This window comes from Psittacula echo, assembly GCF_963264785.1.
Source record: "Psittacula echo genome assembly, chromosome: 16".
Taxonomy (NCBI): domain Eukaryota; kingdom Metazoa; phylum Chordata; class Aves; order Psittaciformes; family Psittacidae; genus Psittacula; species Psittacula echo.
The window spans coordinates 10,323,063-10,339,486 of NC_137752.1; positions in this window are offsets into that span (position 1 = coordinate 10,323,063).

Here is a 16,424-nt window from a genome sequence, read left to right on the forward strand (position 1 = left end):
AAGCTGACTTTCTGCAGAAGAGGCACAGCTCCAGTTTTTTGCCCTGGCTCTTCGGCTGTGGGAGCGGAGGCCAACCGTTCGTGCTCTACTCCGTGGGACGCAGGGCAGCCGAGCACGGGTGCCAAAGAGGTTCCATTGGAATGGACTTTGAGTTGGGAAATCGGGAGTGACAGCAATGCGGATGGCACCGTTGCAAAGCTGACTTTCTGCAGAAGAGGCACAGCTCAAGTTTTTTGCCCTTGCTCTTCCGCTGTGAGAACAGAGGCCAACCGTTCGTGCTCTCCTCCCTGGGATGCTGGGCAGCCGAGCACGGGTGCCAAAGAGGTTCCATTGTAATGGACTTTGAGTTGGGAAATGGAGGAGCGACAGCAATGCGGATGGCACCGTTGCAAAGCTGACTTTCTGCAGAAGAGGCAAAGCTCAAGTTTTTTGCCCTGGCTCTTCGGCTGTGGGAGCAGAGGCCAACCGTTCGTGTTCTACTCCCTGGGACGCTGGGCAGCCGAGAACTGGTGCCAAAGAGGTTCCATTGTAATGGACTTTGAGTTGGGAAATGGAGGAGCGACAGCAATGCGGATGGCACCGTTGCAAAGCTGACTTTCTGCAGAAGAGGCACAACTCAAGTTTTTTCTCCTGGCTCTTCGGCTGTGGGTGCAGAGGCCAAATATTCGTGCTCTACTCACTGGGATGCTGGACAGCCGAGCACGGGTGCCAAAGAGGTTCCATTGTAATGGACTTTAAGTTGGGAAATGGAGCAGCGACTGCAATGCGGATGGCACCGTTGCAAAGCTGACTTTCTGTAGAAGAGGCACAGCTCCAGTTTTTTGCCCTGGCTCTTCGGCTGTGAGAACAGAGGCCAACCGTTCGTGCTCTACTCCCTGGGATGCTGGGCAGCCGAGCACGGGTGCCAAAGACATCCCATTGTAAGGGACTTTGATTTGGGAAATGGAGGAGCGACAGCAATGCGGATGGCACCGTTCAAAGCTGACTTTCTGCAGAAGAGGCACAGCTCAAGTTTTTTGCCCTGGCTCTTCGCCTATGAGAACAGAGGCCAACCATTCGTGCTCTACTCCCTGGGATGCTGGGCAGCCGAGCACGGGTGCCAAAGAGGTTCCATTGTAATGGACTTTGAGTTGGGAAATGGAGGAGCGACAGAAATGCGGTTGGCACCATTGCAAAGCTGACTTTCTGCAGAAGAGGCACAGCTCAAGTTTTTTGCCCTGGCTCTTCGGATGTGGGAGCAGAGGCCAACTGTTCGTGCTCTAATTCCTGGGATGCTGGGCAGCCGAGCACGGGTGCTAAAAAGGTTCCATTGTAATGGACTTTGAGTTGGGAAATGGAGGAGCGACAGCAATGCGGATGGCACCGTTGCAATGCTGACTTTCTGCAGAAGAGGCACAGCTCAAGTTTTTGCCCTGGCTCTTCGGCTGTGGGAGCAGAGGCCAACCGTTCGTGCTCTACTCCGTGGGACGCAGGGCAGCCGAGCACGGGTGCCAAAGAGGTTCCATTGTAATGGACTTTGAGTTGGGAAATCGGGAGTGACAGCAATGCGGATGGCACCGTTGCAAAGCTGACTTTCTGCAGAAGAGGCACAGCTCAAGTTTTTTGCCCTTGCTCTTCCGCTGTGAGAACAGAGGCCAACCGTTCGTGCTCTACTCCCTGGGATGCTGGGCAGCCGAGCACGGGTGCCAAAGAGGTTCCATTGTAATGGACTTTGAGTTGGGAAATGGAGGAGCGACAGCAATGCGGATGGCACCGTTGCAAAGCTGACTTTCTGCAGAAGAGACACAGCTCCAGTTTTTTGCCCTGGCTCTTCGGATGTGGGAGCAGAGGCCAACTGTTCGTGCTCTAGTTCCTGGGATGCTGGGCAGCCGAGCACGGGTGCTAAAAAGGTTCCATTGTAATGGACTTTGAGTTGGGAAATGGAGGAGCGACAGCAATGCGGATGGCACCGTTGCAAAGCTGACTTTCTGCAGAAGAGGCACAGCTTAAGTGTTTTGCCCTGGCTCTTCGGCTGTGGGAGCAGAGGCCAAACATTCGTGCTCTACTCCCTGCGATGCTGGGCAGCCTAGCACGGGTGCCAAAAACATTCCATTTTAATGGACTTTGAGTTGGGAAATCGAGGAGTGACAGCAATGCGGATGGCACCGTTGCAAAGCTGAATTTCTGCAGAAGATTCACAGCTCAAGTTTTTTGCCCTGGCTCTTCGGCTGTGAGAACAGAGGCCAACCGTTCGTGCTCTACTCCCTGGGATGCTGGGCAGCCGAGCACGGGTGCCAAAGACATCCCATTGTAAGGGACTTTGATTTGGGAAATGGAGGAGCGACAGCAATGCGGATGGCACCGTTGCAAAGCTGACTTTCTGCAGAAGAGGCACAGCTCAAGTTTTTTGCCCTGGCTCTTCGGCTGTGGGAGCAGAGGCCAAGTATTCGTGCTCTACTCCCTGGGATGCTGGACAGCCGAGCACGGGTGCCAAAGACGTTCCATTGTAATGGACTTTGAGTTGTGAAATCGAGGAGCGACAGCAATGCGGATGGCACCGTTCAAAGCTGACTTTCTGCAGAAGAGGCACAGCTCAAGTTTTTTGCCCAGACCCTTCGCCTATGAGAACAGAGGCCAACCATTCGTGCTCTACTCCCTGGGATGCTGGGCAGCCGAGCACGGGTGCCAAAGAGGTTCCATTGTAATGGACTTTGAGTTGGGAAATGGAGGAGCGACAGCAATGCGGATGGCACCATTGCAAAGCTGACTTTCTGCAGAAGAGGCACAGCTCAAGTTTTTTGCCCTGGCTCTTCGGATGTGGGAGCAGAGGCCAACTGTTCGTGCTCTAGTTCCTGGGATGCTGGGCAGCCGAGCACGGGTGCTAAAAAGGTTCCATTGTAATGGACTTTGAGTTGGGAAATGGAGGAGCGACAGCAATGCGGATGGCACCGTTGCAAAGCTGACTTTCTGCAGAAGAGGCACAGCTCCAGTTTTTTGCCCTGGCTCTTCGGCTGTGGGAAGAGAGGCCATCCGTTCGTGCTCCACTCCCTGGGATGCTGGGCAGCCGAGCACGGGTGCCAAAGAGGTTCCATTGTAATGGACTTTGAGTTGGGAAATGGAGGAGCGACAACAATGCGGATGGCACCGTTGCAAAGCTGACTTTCTGCAGAAGAGGCACAGCTCCAGTTTTTTGCCCTGGCTCTTCGGCTGTGGGAGCAGAGGCCAACCGTTCGTGCTCTACTCCGTGGGACGCAGGGCAGCCGAGCACGGGTGCCAAAGAGGTTCCATTGTAATGGACTTTGAGTTGGGAAATCGGGAGTGACAGCAATGCGGATGGCACCGTTGCAAAGCTGACTTTCTGCAGAAGAGGCACAGCTCAAGTTTTTTGCCCTTGCTCTTCCGCTGTGAGAACAGAGGCCAACCGTTCGTGCTCTACTCCCTGGGATGCTGGGCAGCCGAGCACGGGTGCCAAAGAGGTTCCATTGTAATGGACTTTGAGTTGGGAAATGGAGGAGCGACAGCAATGCGGATGGCACCGTTGCAAAGCTGACTTTCTGCAGAAGAGGCAAAGCTCAAGTTTTTTGCCCTGGCTCTTCGGCTGTGGGAGCAGAGGCCAACCGTTCGTGTTCTACTCCCTGGGACGCTGGGCAGCCGAGAACTGGTGCCAAAGAGGTTCCATTGTAATGGACTTTGAGTTGGGAAATGGAGGAGCGACAGCAATGCGGATGGCACCGTTGCAAAGCTGACTTTCTGCAGAAGAGGCACAACTCAAGTTTTTTCTCCTGGCTCTTCGGCTGTGGGTGCAGAGGCCAAATATTCGTGCTCTACTCACTGGGATGCTGGACAGCCGAGCACGGGTGCCAAAGAGGTTCCATTGTAATGGACTTTAAGTTGGGAAATGGAGCAGCGACTGCAATGCGGATGGCACCGTTGCAAAGCTGACTTTCTGTAGAAGAGGCACAGCTCCAGTTTTTTGCCCTGGCTCTTTGGCTGTGAGAACAGAGGCCAACCGTTCGTGCTCTACTCCCTGGGATGCTGGGCAGCCGAGCACGGGTGCCAAAGACATCCCATTGTAAGGGACTTTGATTTGGGAAATGGAGGAGCGACAGCAATGCGGATGGCACCGTTCAAAGCTGACTTTCTGCAGAAGAGGCACAGCTCAAGTTTTTTGCCCTGGCTCTTCGCCTATGAGAACAGAGGCCAACCATTCGTGCTCTACTCCCTGGGATGCTGGGCAGCCGAGCACGGGTGCCAAAGAGGTTCCATTGTAATGGACTTTGAGTTGGGAAATGGAGGAGCGACAGCAATGCGGTTGGCACCATTGCAAAGCTGACTTTCTGCAGAAGAGGCACAGCTCAAGTTTTTTGCCCTGGCTCTTCGGATGTGGGAGCAGAGGCCAACTGTTCGTGCTCTAATTCCTGGGATGCTGGGCAGCCGAGCACGGGTGCTAAAAAGGTTCCATTGTAAGGGACTTTGAGTTGGGAAATGGAGGAGCGACAGCAATGCGGATGGCACCGTTGCAATGCTGACTTTCTGCAGAAGAGGCACAGCTCAAGTTTTTGCCCTGGCTCTTCGGCTGTGGGAGCAAAGGCCAACCATTCGTGCTCTACTCCCTGGGATGCTGGGCAGCCGAGCACGGGTGCCAAAGAGGTTCCATTGTAATGGACTTTGATTTGGGAAATGGAGGAGCGACAGCAATGCGGATGGCACCGTTGCAAAGCTGACTTTCTGCAGAAGAGACACAGCTCCAGTTTTTTGCCCTGGCTCTTCGGATGTGGGAGCAGAGGCCAACTGTTCGTGCTCTAGTTCCTGGGATGCTGGGCAGCCGAGCACGGGTGCTAAAAAGGTTCCATTGTAATGGACTTTGAGTTGGGAAATGGAGGAGCGACAGCAATGCGGATGGCACCGTTGCAAAGCTGACTTTCTGCAGAAGAGGCACAGCTCAAGTGTTTTGCCCTGGCTCTTCGGCTGTGGGAGCAGAGGCCAAACATTCGTGCTCTACTCCCTGCGATGCTGGGCAGCCTAGCACGGGTGCCAAAAACATTCCATTTTAATGGACTTTGAGTTGGGAAATCGAGGAGTGACAGCAATGCGGATGGCACCGTTGCAAAGCTGAATTTCTGCAGAAGATTCACAGCTCAAGTTTTTTGCCCTGGCTCTTCGGCTGTGAGAACAGAGGCCAACCGTTCGTGCTCTACTCCCTGGGATGCTGGGCAGCCGAGCACGGGTGCCAAAGACATCCCATTGTAAGGGACTTTGATTTGGGAAATGGAGGAGCGACAGCAATGCGGATGGCACCGTTGCAAAGCTGACTTTCTGCAGAAGAGGCACAGCTCAAGTTTTTTGCCCTGGCTCTCCGCCTGTGGGAGCAGAGGCCAAGTATTCGTGCTCTACTCCCTGGGATGCTGGACAGCCGAGCACGGGTGCCAAAGACGTTCCATTGTAATGGACTTTGAGTTGTGAAATCGAGGAGCGACAGCAATGCGGATGGCACCGTTCAAAGCTGACTTTCTGCAGAAGAGGCACAGCTCAAGTTTTTTGCCCAGACCCTTCGCCTATGAGAACAGAGGCCAACCATTCGTGCTCTACTCCCTGGGATGCTGGGCAGCCGAGCACGGGTGCCAAAGAGGTTCCATTGTAATGGACTTTGAGTTGGGAAATGGAGGAGCGACAGCAATGCGGATGGCACCATTGCAAAGCTGACTTTCTGCAGAAGAGGCACAGCTCAAGTTTTTTGCCCTGGCTCTTCGGATGTGGGAGCAGAGGCCAACTGTTCGTGCTCTAGTTCCTGGGATGCTGGGCAGCCGAGCACGGGTGCTAAAAAGGTTCCTTTGTAAGGGACTTTGAGTTGGGAAATGGAGGAGCGACAGCAATGCGGATGGCACCGTTGCAAAGCTGACTTTCTGCAGAAGAGGCACAGCTCAAGTTTTTGCCCTGGCTCTTCGGCTGTGGGAGCAAAGGCCAACCATTCGTGCTCTACTCCCTGGGATGCTGGGCAGCCGAGCACGGGTGCCAAAGAGGTTCCATTGTAATGGACTTTGAGTTGGGAAATGGAGGAGCGACAGCAATGCGGATGGCATCGTTGCAAAGCTGACTTTCTGCAGAAGAGGCACAGCTCAAGTCTTTTGCCCTGCCTCTTCGGCTGTGGGAGCAGAGGCCAACCGTTCGTGCTCTACTCCCTGTAATGCTTGGCAGCTGAGCACGGGTGCCAAAGAGGTTCCATTGTAATGGACTTTGAGTTGGGAAATGGAGGAGCGACAGCAATGCGGATGGCACCTTTGCAAAGCTGACTTTCTGCAGAAGAGGCACAGCTCCAGTTTTTTGCCCTGGCTCTTCGGCTGAGGGAGCAGAGGCCAACCGTTCGTGCTCTCCTCCTTGGGATGCTGGGCAGCCGAGCACGGGTGCCAAAGAGGTTCCATTGTAATGGACTTTGAATTGGGAAATGGAGGAGCGACAGCAATGCGGATGGCACCGTTGCAAAGCTGACTTTCTGCAGAAGAGGCACAGCTCCAGTTTTTTGCCCTGGCTCTTCGGCTGTGGGAGCAGAGGCCAACCGTTCGTGCTCTACTCCCTGGGATGCTGGGCAGCCGAGCACGGGTGCCAAAGAGGTTCCGTTGTAATGGACTTTGAGTTGGGAAATGGAGGAGCGACAGCAATGCGGATGGCACCGTTGCAAAGCTGACTTTCTGCAGAAGAGGCACAGCTCAAGTTTTTTGCCCTGCCTCTTCGTCTGTGGGAGCAGAGGCCAACTGTTCGTGCTCTCCTCCCTGGGATGCTAGGCAGCCGAGCACGGGTGCCAAAGAGGTTCCATTGTAATGGACTTTGAGTTGGGAAATGGAGGAGCGACAGCAATGCGGATGGCACCGTTGCAAAGCTGACTTTCTGCAGAAGAGGCACAGCTCCAGTTTTTTGCCCTGGCTCTTCGGCTGTGAGAACAGAGGCCAACCGTTCGTGCTCTCCTCCCTGGGATGCTGGGCAGCCGAGCACGGGTGCCAAAGACATCCCATTGTAAGGGACTTTGATTTGGGAAATGGAGGAGCGACAGCAATGCGGATGGCACCGTTCAAAGCTGACTTTCTGCAGAAGAGGCACAGCTCAAGTTTTTTGCCCTGGCTCTTCGCCTATGAGAACAGAGGCCAACCATTCGTGCTCTACTCCCTGGGATGCTGGGCAGCCGAGCACGGGTGCCAAAGAGGTTCCATTGTAATGGACTTTGAGTTGGGAAATGGAGGAGCGACAGCAATGCGGATGGCACCGTTGCAAAGCTGACTTTCTGCAGAAGAGGCACAGCTCCAGTTTTTTGCCCTGGCTCTTCGGCTGCAGGAGCAGAGGCCAACTGTTCGTGCTCTAGTTCCTGGGATGCTGGGCAGCCGAGCACGGGTGCTAAAAATGTTCCATTGTAATGGACTTTGAGTTGGGAAATGGAGGAGCGACAGCAATGCGGATGGCACCGTTGCAAAGCTGACTTTCTGCAGAAGAGGCACAGCTCAAGTGTTTTGCCCTGGCTCTTCGGCTGTGGGAGCAGAGGCCAAACATTCGTGCTCTACTCCCTGTGATGCTGAGCAGCCTAGCACGGGTGCCAAAAACGTTCCATTTTAATGGACTTTGAGTTGGGAAATCGAGGAGTGACAGCAATGCGGATGGCACCGTTGCAAAGCTGAATTTCTGCAGAAGATTCACAGCTCAAGTTTTTTGCCCTGGCTCTTCGGCTGTGAGAACAGAGGCCAACCGTTCGTGCTCTACTCCCTGGGATGCTGGGCAGCCGAGCACGGGTGCCAAAGACATCCCATTGTAAGGGACTTTGATTTGGGAAATGGAGGAGTGACAGCAATGCGGATGGCACCGTTGCAAAGCTGACTTTCTGCAGAAGAGGCACAGCTCAAGTTTTTTGCCCTGGCTCTCCGCCTGTGGGAACAGAGGCCAAGTATTCGTGCTCTACTCCCTGGGATGCTGGACAGCCGAGCATGGGTGCCAAAGAGGTTCCATTGTAATGGACTTTGAGTTGGGAAATCGAGGAGCGACAGCAATGCGGATGGCACCGTTCAAAGCTGACTTTCTGCAGAAGAGGCACAGCTCAAGTTTTTTGCCCAGACCCTTCGCCTATGAGAACAGAGGCCAACCATTCGTGCTCTACTCCCTGGGATGCTGGGCAGCCGAGCACGGGTGCCAAAGAGGTTCCATTGTAATGGACTTTGAGTTGGGAAATGGAGGAGCGACAGCAATGCGGATGGCACCATTGCAAAGCTGACTTTCTGCAGAAGAGGTACAGCTCAAGTTTTTTGCCCTGCCTCTTCGGCTGTGGGAGCAGAGGCCAACTGTTCGTGCTCTAGTTCCTGGGATGCTGGGCAGCCGAGCACGGGTGCTAAAAAGGTTCCATTGTAAGGGACTTTGAGTTGGGAAATGGAGGAGCGACAGCAATGTGGATGGCACCGTTGCAAAGCTGACTTTCTGCAGAAGAGGCACAGCTCAAGTTTTTTGCCCTGCCTCTTCGGCTGTGGGAGCAAAGGCCAACCATTCGTGGTCTACTCCCTGGGATGCTGGGCAGCCGAGCAGGGGTGCCAAAGAGGTTCCATTGTAATGGACTTTGAGTTGGGAAATGGAGGAGCGACAGCAATGCGGATGGCACCGTTGCAAAGCTGACTTTCTGCAGAAGAGACACAGCTCCAGTGTTTTGCCCTGGCTCTTCGGCTGTGGGAGCAGAGGCCAACCGTTCGTGCTCTACTCCCTGTAATGCTTGGCAGCTGAGCACGGGTGCCAAAGAGGTTCCATTGTAATGGACTTAGAGTTGGGAAATGGAGGAAAGACAGCAATGCGGATGGCACCTTTGCAAAGCTGACTTTCTGCAGAAGAGGCACAGCTCCAGTTTTTTGCCCTGGCTCTTCGGCTGTGAGAACAGAGGTCAACCGTTCGTGCTCTCCTCCCTGCGATGGTGGGTAGCCGAGCACGGGTGCCAAAGAGGTTCCATTGTAATGGACTTTGAGTTGGGAAATGGAGGAGCGACAGCAATGCGGATGGCACCGTTGCAAAGCTGACTTTCTGCAGAAGAGGCACAGCTCCAGTTTTTTGCCCTGGCTCTTCGGCTGTGGGAGCAGAGGCCAACCGTTCGTGCTCTACTCCCTGGGATGCTGGGCATCTGAGCACGGGTGCCAAAGAGGTTCCGTTGTAATGGACTTTGAGTTGGGAAATGGAGGAGCGACAGCAATGCGGATGGCACCGTTGCAAAGCTGACTTTCTGCAGAAGAGGCACAGCACAAGTTTTTTGCCCTGCCTCTTCGTCTGTGGGAGCAGAGGCCAACTGTTCGTGCTCTCCTCCCTGGGATGCTAGGCAGCCGAGCACGGGTGCCAAAGAGGTTCCATTGTAATGGACTTTGAGTTGGGAAATGGAGGAGCGACAGCAATGCGGATGGCACCGTTGCAAAGCTGACTTTCTGCAGAAGAGGCACAGCTCAAGTTTTTGCCCTGGCTCTTCGGCTGTGGGAGCAAAGGCCAACCATTCGTGCTCTACTCCCTGTGATGCTGGGCAGCCTAGCACGGGTGCCAAAGACGTTCCATTTTAATGGAATTTGAGTTGGGAAATCGAGGAGTGACAGCAATGCGGATGGCACCGTTGCAAAGCTGAATTTCTGCAGAAGAGGCACAGCTCCAGTTTTTTGCCCTGGCTCTTCGGCTGTGAGAACAGAGGCCAACCGTTCGTGCTCTACTCCCTGGGATGCTGGGCAGCCGAGCACGGGTGCCAAAGACATCCCAATGTAAGGGACTTTGATTTGGGAAATGGAGGAGCGACAGCAATGCGGATGGCACCGTTGCAAAGATGACTTTCTGCAGAAGAGGCACAGCTCAAGTTTTTTGCCCTGGCTCTTCGCCTGTGGGAGCAGAGGCCAAGTATTCGTGCTCTACTCCCTGGGATGCTGGACAGCCGAGCATGGGTGCCAAAGAGGTTCCATTGTAATGGACTTTGAGTTGTGAAATCGAGGAGCGACAGCAATGCGGATGGCACTGTTGCAAAGCTGACTTTCTGCAGAAGAGGCACAGCTCAAGTTTTTTGCCCAGACCCTTCGCCTATGAGAACAGAGGCCAACCATTCGTGCTCTACTCCCTGGGATGCTGGGCAGCCGAGCACGGGTGCCAAAGAGGTTCCATTGTAATGGACTTTGAGTTGGGAAATGGAGGAGCGACAGCAATGCGGATGGCACCATTGCAAAGCTGACTTTCTGCAGAAGAGGCACAGCTCAAGTTTTTTGCCCTGGCTCTTCGGATGTGGGAGCAGAGGCCAACCGTTCGTGCTCTACTCCCTGGGATGCTGGGCAGCCGAGCACGGGTGCTAAAAAGGTTCCATTGTAAGGGACTTTGAGTTGGGAAATGGAGGAGCGACAGCAATGCGGATGGCACCGTTGCAAAGCTGACTTTCTGCAGAAGAGGCACAGCTCAAGTTTTTTGCCCTGGCTCTTCGGCTGTGGGAGCAGAGGCCAACCGTTCGTGCTCTACTCCCTGGGATGCTGGGCAGCCGAGCACGGGTGCCAAAGAGGTTCCATTGTAATGGACTTTGAGTTGGGAAATGGAGGAGCGACAGCAATGCGGATGGCACCGTTGCAAAGCTGACTTTCTGCAGAAGAGACACAGCTCAAGTCTTTTGCCCTGCCTCTTCGGCTGTGGGAGCAGAGGCCAACCGTTCGTGCTCTACTCCCTGTAATGCTTGGCAGCTGAGCACGGGTGCCAAAGAGGTTCCATTGTAATGGACTTTGAGTTGGGAAATGGAGGAGCGACAGCAATGCGGATGGCACCTTTGCAAAGCTGACTTTCTGCAGAAGAGGCACAGCTCCAGTTTTTTGCCCTGGCTCTTTGGCTGTGGGAGCAGAGGCCAACCGTTCGTGCTCTCCTCCCTGGGATGGTGGGCAGCCGAGCACGGGTGCCAAAGAGGTTCCATTGTAATGGACTTTGAGTTGGGAAATGGAGGAGCGACAGCAATGCGGATGGCACCGTTGCAAAGCTGACTTTCTGCAGAAGAGGCACAGCTCCAGTTTTTTGCCCTGGCTCTTCGGATGTGGGAGCAGAGGCCAACCGTTCGTGCTCTACTCCCTGGGATGCTTGGCAGCCGAGCACGGGTGCCAAAGAGGTTCCGTTGTAATGGACTTTGAGTTGGGAAATGGAGGAGCGACAGAAATGCGGATGGCACCTTTGCAAAGCTGACTTTCTGCAGAAAAGGAACAGCACAAGTTTTTTGCCCTGTCTCTTCGTCTGTGGGAGCAGAGGCCAACTGTTCGTGCTCTCCTCCCTGGGATGCTAGGCAGCCGAGCACGGGTGCCAAAGAGGTTCCATTGTAATGGACTTTGAGTTGGGAAATGGAGGAGCGACAGCAATGCGGATGGCACCGTTGCAAAGCTGACTTTCTGCAGAAGAGGCACAGCTCAAGTGTTTTGCCCTGGCTCTTCGGCTGTGGGAGCAGAGGCCAAACGTTCGTGCTCTCCTCCCTGGGATGGTGGGCAGCCGAGCACGGGTGCCAAAGAGGTTCCATTGTAAGGGACTTTGAGTTGGGAAATGGAGGAGCGACAGCAATGCGGATGGCACCGTTGCAAAGCTGACTTTCTGCAGAAGAGGCACAGCTCAAGTTTTTTGCCCTGGCTCTTCGGCTGTGGGAACAGAGGCCAACCGTTCGTGCTGTACTTCCTGGGATGCTGGGCAGCCGAGCACGGGTTTCAAAGATGTTCCATTGTAATGGACTTTGAGTTGGGAAATGGAGGAGCGACAGCAATGCGGATGGCACCGTTGCAAAGCTGACTTTCTGCAGAAGAGGCACAGCTCAAGTTTTTTGCCCTGGCTCTTCGGCTGTGGGAGCAGAGGCCAACCGTTCGTGCTCTCCTCCCTGGGATGCTGGGCAGCCGAGCACGGGTGCCAAAGATGTTCCATTGTAATGGACTTTGAGTTGGGAAATGGAGGAGCGACAGCAATGCGGATGGCACCGTTGCAAAGCTGACATTCTGCAGAAGAGACACAGCTCAAGTTTTTTGCCCTGGCTCTTCGGATGTGGGAGCAGAGGCCAACTGTTCGTGCTCTAGTTCCTGGGATGCTGGGCAGCCGAGCACGGGTGCTAAAAAGGTTCCATTGTAAGGGACTTTGAGTTGGGAAATGGAGGAGCGACAGCAATGCGGATGGCACCGTTGCAAAGCTGACTTTCTGCAGAAGAGGCACAGCTCAAGTTTTTGCCCTGGCTCTTCGGCTGTGGGAGCAAAGGCCAACCATTCGTGCTCTACTCCCTGGGATGCTTGGCATCCGAGCACGGGTGCCAAAGAGGTTCCATTTTAATGGACTTTGAGTTGGGAAATGGAGGAGCGACAGCAATGCGGATGGCACCGTTGCAAAGCTGACTTTCTGCAGAAGAGGCACAGCTCAAGTCTTTTGCCCTGGCTCTTCGGCTGTGGGAGCAGAGGCCAACCGTTCGTGCTCTACTCCCTGTAATGCTGGGCAGCTGAGCACGGGTGCCAAAGAGGTTCCATTGTAAGGGACTTTGAGTTGGGAAATGGAGGAGCGACAGCAATGCGGATAGCACCGCTGCAAAGCTGACTTTCTGCAGAAGAGGCACAGCTCCAGTTTTTTGCCCTGGCTCTTCGGCTGTGAGAACAGAGGCCAACCGTTCGTGCTCTACTCCCTGGGATGCTGGGCAGCCGAGCACGGGTGCCAAAGACATCCCAATGTAAGGGACTTTGAGTTGGGAAATGGAGGAGCGACAGCAATGCGGATGGCACCGTTGCAAAGCTGACTTTCTGCAGAAGAGGCACAGCTCAAGTTTTTTGCCCTGGGTCTTCGCCTCTGAGAGCAGAGGCCAAGTATTCGTGCTCTACTCCCTGGGATGCTGGACAGCCGAGCATGGGTGCCACAGAGGTTCCATTGTAATGGACTTTGAGTTGTGAAATCGAGGAGCGACAGCAATGCGGATGGCACTGTTGCAAAGCTGACTTTCTGCAGAAGAGGCACAGCTCAAGTTTTTTGCCCAGACCCTTCGCCTATGAGAACAGAGGCCAACCATTCGTGCTCTACTCCCTGGGATGCTGGGCAGCCGAGCACGGGTGCCAAAGAGGTTCCATTGTAATGGACTTTGAGTTGGGAAATGGAGGAGCGACAGCAATGCGGATGGCACCATTGCAAAGCTGACTTTCTGCAGAAGAGGCACAGCTCAAGTTTTTTGCCCTGGCTCTTCGGATGTGGGAGCAGAGGCCAACTGTTCGTGCTCTAGTTCCTGGGATGCTGGGCAGCCGAGCACGGGTGCTAAAAAGGTTCCATTGTAAGGGACTTTGAGTTGGGAAATGGAGGAGCGACAGCAATGCGGATGGCACCGTTGCAAAGCTGACTTTCTGCAGAAGAGGCACAGCTCAAGTTTTTTGCCCTGGCTCTTCGGCTGTGGGAGCAGAGGCCAACCGTTCGTGCTCTACTCCCTGGGATGCTGGGCAGCCGAGCACGGGTGCCAAAGAGGTTCCATTGTAATGGACTTTGAGTTGGGAAATGGAGGAGCGACAGCAATGCGGATGGCACCGTTGCAAAGCTGACTTTCTGCAGAAGAGACACAGCCCAAGTCTTTTGCCCTGCCTCTTCGGCTGTGGGAGCAGAGGCCAACCGTTCGTGCTCTACTCCCTGTAATGCTTGGCAGCTGAGCACGGGTGCCAAAGAGGTTCCATTGTAATGGACTTTGAGTTGGGAAATGGAGGAGCGACAGCAATGCGGATGGCACCTTTGCAAAGCTGACTTTCTGCAGAAGAGGCACAGCTCCAGTTTTTTGCCCTGGCTCTTTGGCTGTGGGAGCAGAGGCCAACCGTTCGTGCTCTCCTCCCTGGGATGGTGGGCAGCCGAGCACGGGTGCCAAAGAGGTTCCATTGTAATGGACTTTGAGTTGGGAAATGGAGGAGCGACAGAAATGCGGATGGCACCGTTGCAAAGCTGACTTTCTGCAGAAAAGGAACAGCACAAGTTTTTTGCCCTGTCTCTTCGTCTGTGGGAGCAGAGGCCAACTGTTCGTGCTCTCCTCCCTGGGATGCTAGGCAGCCGAGCACGGGTGCCAAAGAGGTTCCATTGTAATGGACTTTGAGTTGGGAAATGGAGGAGCGACAGCAATGCGGATGGCACCGTTGCAAAGCTGACTTTCTGCAGAAGAGGCACAGCTCAAGTGTTTTGCCCTGGCTCTTCGGCTGTGGGAGCAGAGGCCAAACGTTCGTGCTCTCCTCCCTGGGATGGTGGGCAGCCGAGCACGGGTGCCAAAGAGGTTCCATTGTAAGGGACTTTGAGTTGGGAAATGGAGGAGCGACAGCAATGCGGATGGCACCGTTGCAAAGCTGACTTTCTGCAGAAGAGGCACAGCTCAAGTTTTTTGCCCTGGCTCTTCGGCTGTGGGAACAGAGGCCAACCGTTCGTGCTGTACTTCCTGGGATGCTGGGCAGCCGAGCACGGGTTTCAAAGATGTTCCATTGTAATGGACTTTGAGTTGGGAAATGGAGGAGCGACAGCAATGCGGATGGCACCGTTGCAAAGCTGACTTTCTGCAGAAGAGGCACAGCTCAAGTTTTTTGCCCTGGCTCTTTGGCTGTGGGAGCAGAGGCCAACCGTTCGTGCTCTCCTCCCTGGGATGCTGGGCAGCCGAGCACGGGTGCCAAAGAGGTTCCATTGTAATGGACTTTGAGTTGGGAAATGGAGGAGCGACAGCAATGCAGATGGCACCGTTGCAAAGCTGACATTCTGCAGAAGAGACACAGCTCAAGTTTTTTGCCCTGGCTCTTCGGATGTGGGAGCAGAGGCCAACTGTTCGTGCTCTAGTTCCTGGGATGCTGGGCAGCCGAGCACGGGTGCTAAAAAGGTTCCATTGTAATGGACTTTGAGTTGGGAAATGGAGGAGCGACAGCAATGCGGATGGCACCGTTGCAAAGCTGACTTTCTGCAGAAGAGGCACAGCTCAAGTTTTTGCCCTGGCTCTTCGGCTGTGGGAGCAAAGGCCAACCATTCGTGCTCTACTCCCTGGGATGCTTGGCATCCGAGCACGGGTGCCAAAGAGGTTCCATTTTAATGGACTTTGATTTGGGAAATGGAGGAGCGACAGCAATGCGGATGGCACCATTGCAAAGCTGACTTTCTGCAGAAGAGGCACAGCTCAAGTCTTTTGCCCTGGCTCTTCGGCTGTGGGAGCAGAGGCCAACCGTTCGTGCTCTACTCCCTGTAATGCTGGGCAGCTGAGCACGGGTGCCAAAGAGGTTCCATTGTAAGGGACTTTGAGTTGGGAAATGGAGGAGCGACAGCAATGCGGATGGCACCGTTGCAAAGCTGAATTTCTGCAGAAGAGGCACAGCTCCAGTTTTTTGCCCTGGCTCTTCGGCTGTGAGAACAGAGGCCAACCGTTCGTGCTCTACTCCCTGGGATGCTGGGCAGCCGAGCACGGGTGCCAAAGACATTCCAATGTAAGGGACTTTGAGTTGGGAAATGGAGGAGCGACAGCAATGCGGATGGCACCGTTGCAAAGCTGACTTTCTGCAGAAGAGGCACAGCTCAAGTTTTTTGCCCTGGGTCTTCGCCTGTGGGAGCAGAGGCCAAGTATTCGTGCTCTCCTCCCTGGGATGCTGGACAGCCGAGCACGGGTGCCAAAGAGGTTCCATTGTAATGGACTTTGAGTTGTGAAATCGAGGAGCGACAGCAATGCGGATGGCACTGTTGCAAAGCTGACTTTCTGCAGAAGAGGCACAGCTCAAGTTTTTTGCCCAGACCCTTCGCCTATGAGAACAGAGGCCAACCATTCGTGCTCTCCTCCCTGGGATGCTGGGCAGCCGAGCACGGGTGCCAAAGAGGTTCCATTGTAATGGACTTTGAGTTGGGAAATGGAGGAGCGACAGCAATGCGGATGGCACCATTGCAAAGCTGACTTTCTGCAGAAGAGGCACAGCTCAAGTTTTTTGCCCTGGCTCTTCGGATGTGGGAGCAGAGGCCAACTGTTCGTGCTCTAGTTCCTGGGATGCTGGGCAGCCGAGCACGGGTGCTAAAAAGGTTCCATTGTAAGGGACTTTGAGTTGGGAAATGGAGGAGCGACAGCAATGCGGATGGCACCGTTGCAAAGCTGACTTTCTGCAGAAGAGGCACAGCTCAAGTTTTTTGCCCTGGCTCTTCGGCTGTGGGAGCAGAGGCCAACCGTTCGTGCTCTACTCCCTGGGATGCTGGGCAGCCGAGCACGGGTGCCAAAGAGGTTCCATTGTAATGGACTTTGAGTTGGGAAATGGAGGAGCGACAGCAATGCGGATGGCACCGTTGCAAAGCTGACTTTCTGCAGAAGAGACACAGCTCAAGTCTTTTGCCCTGCCTCTTCGGCTGTGGGAGCAGAGGCCAACCGTTCGTGCTCTACTCCCTGTAATGCTTGGCAGCTGAGCACGGGTGCCAAAGAGGTTCCATTGTAATGGACTTTGAGTTGGGAAATGGAGGAGCGA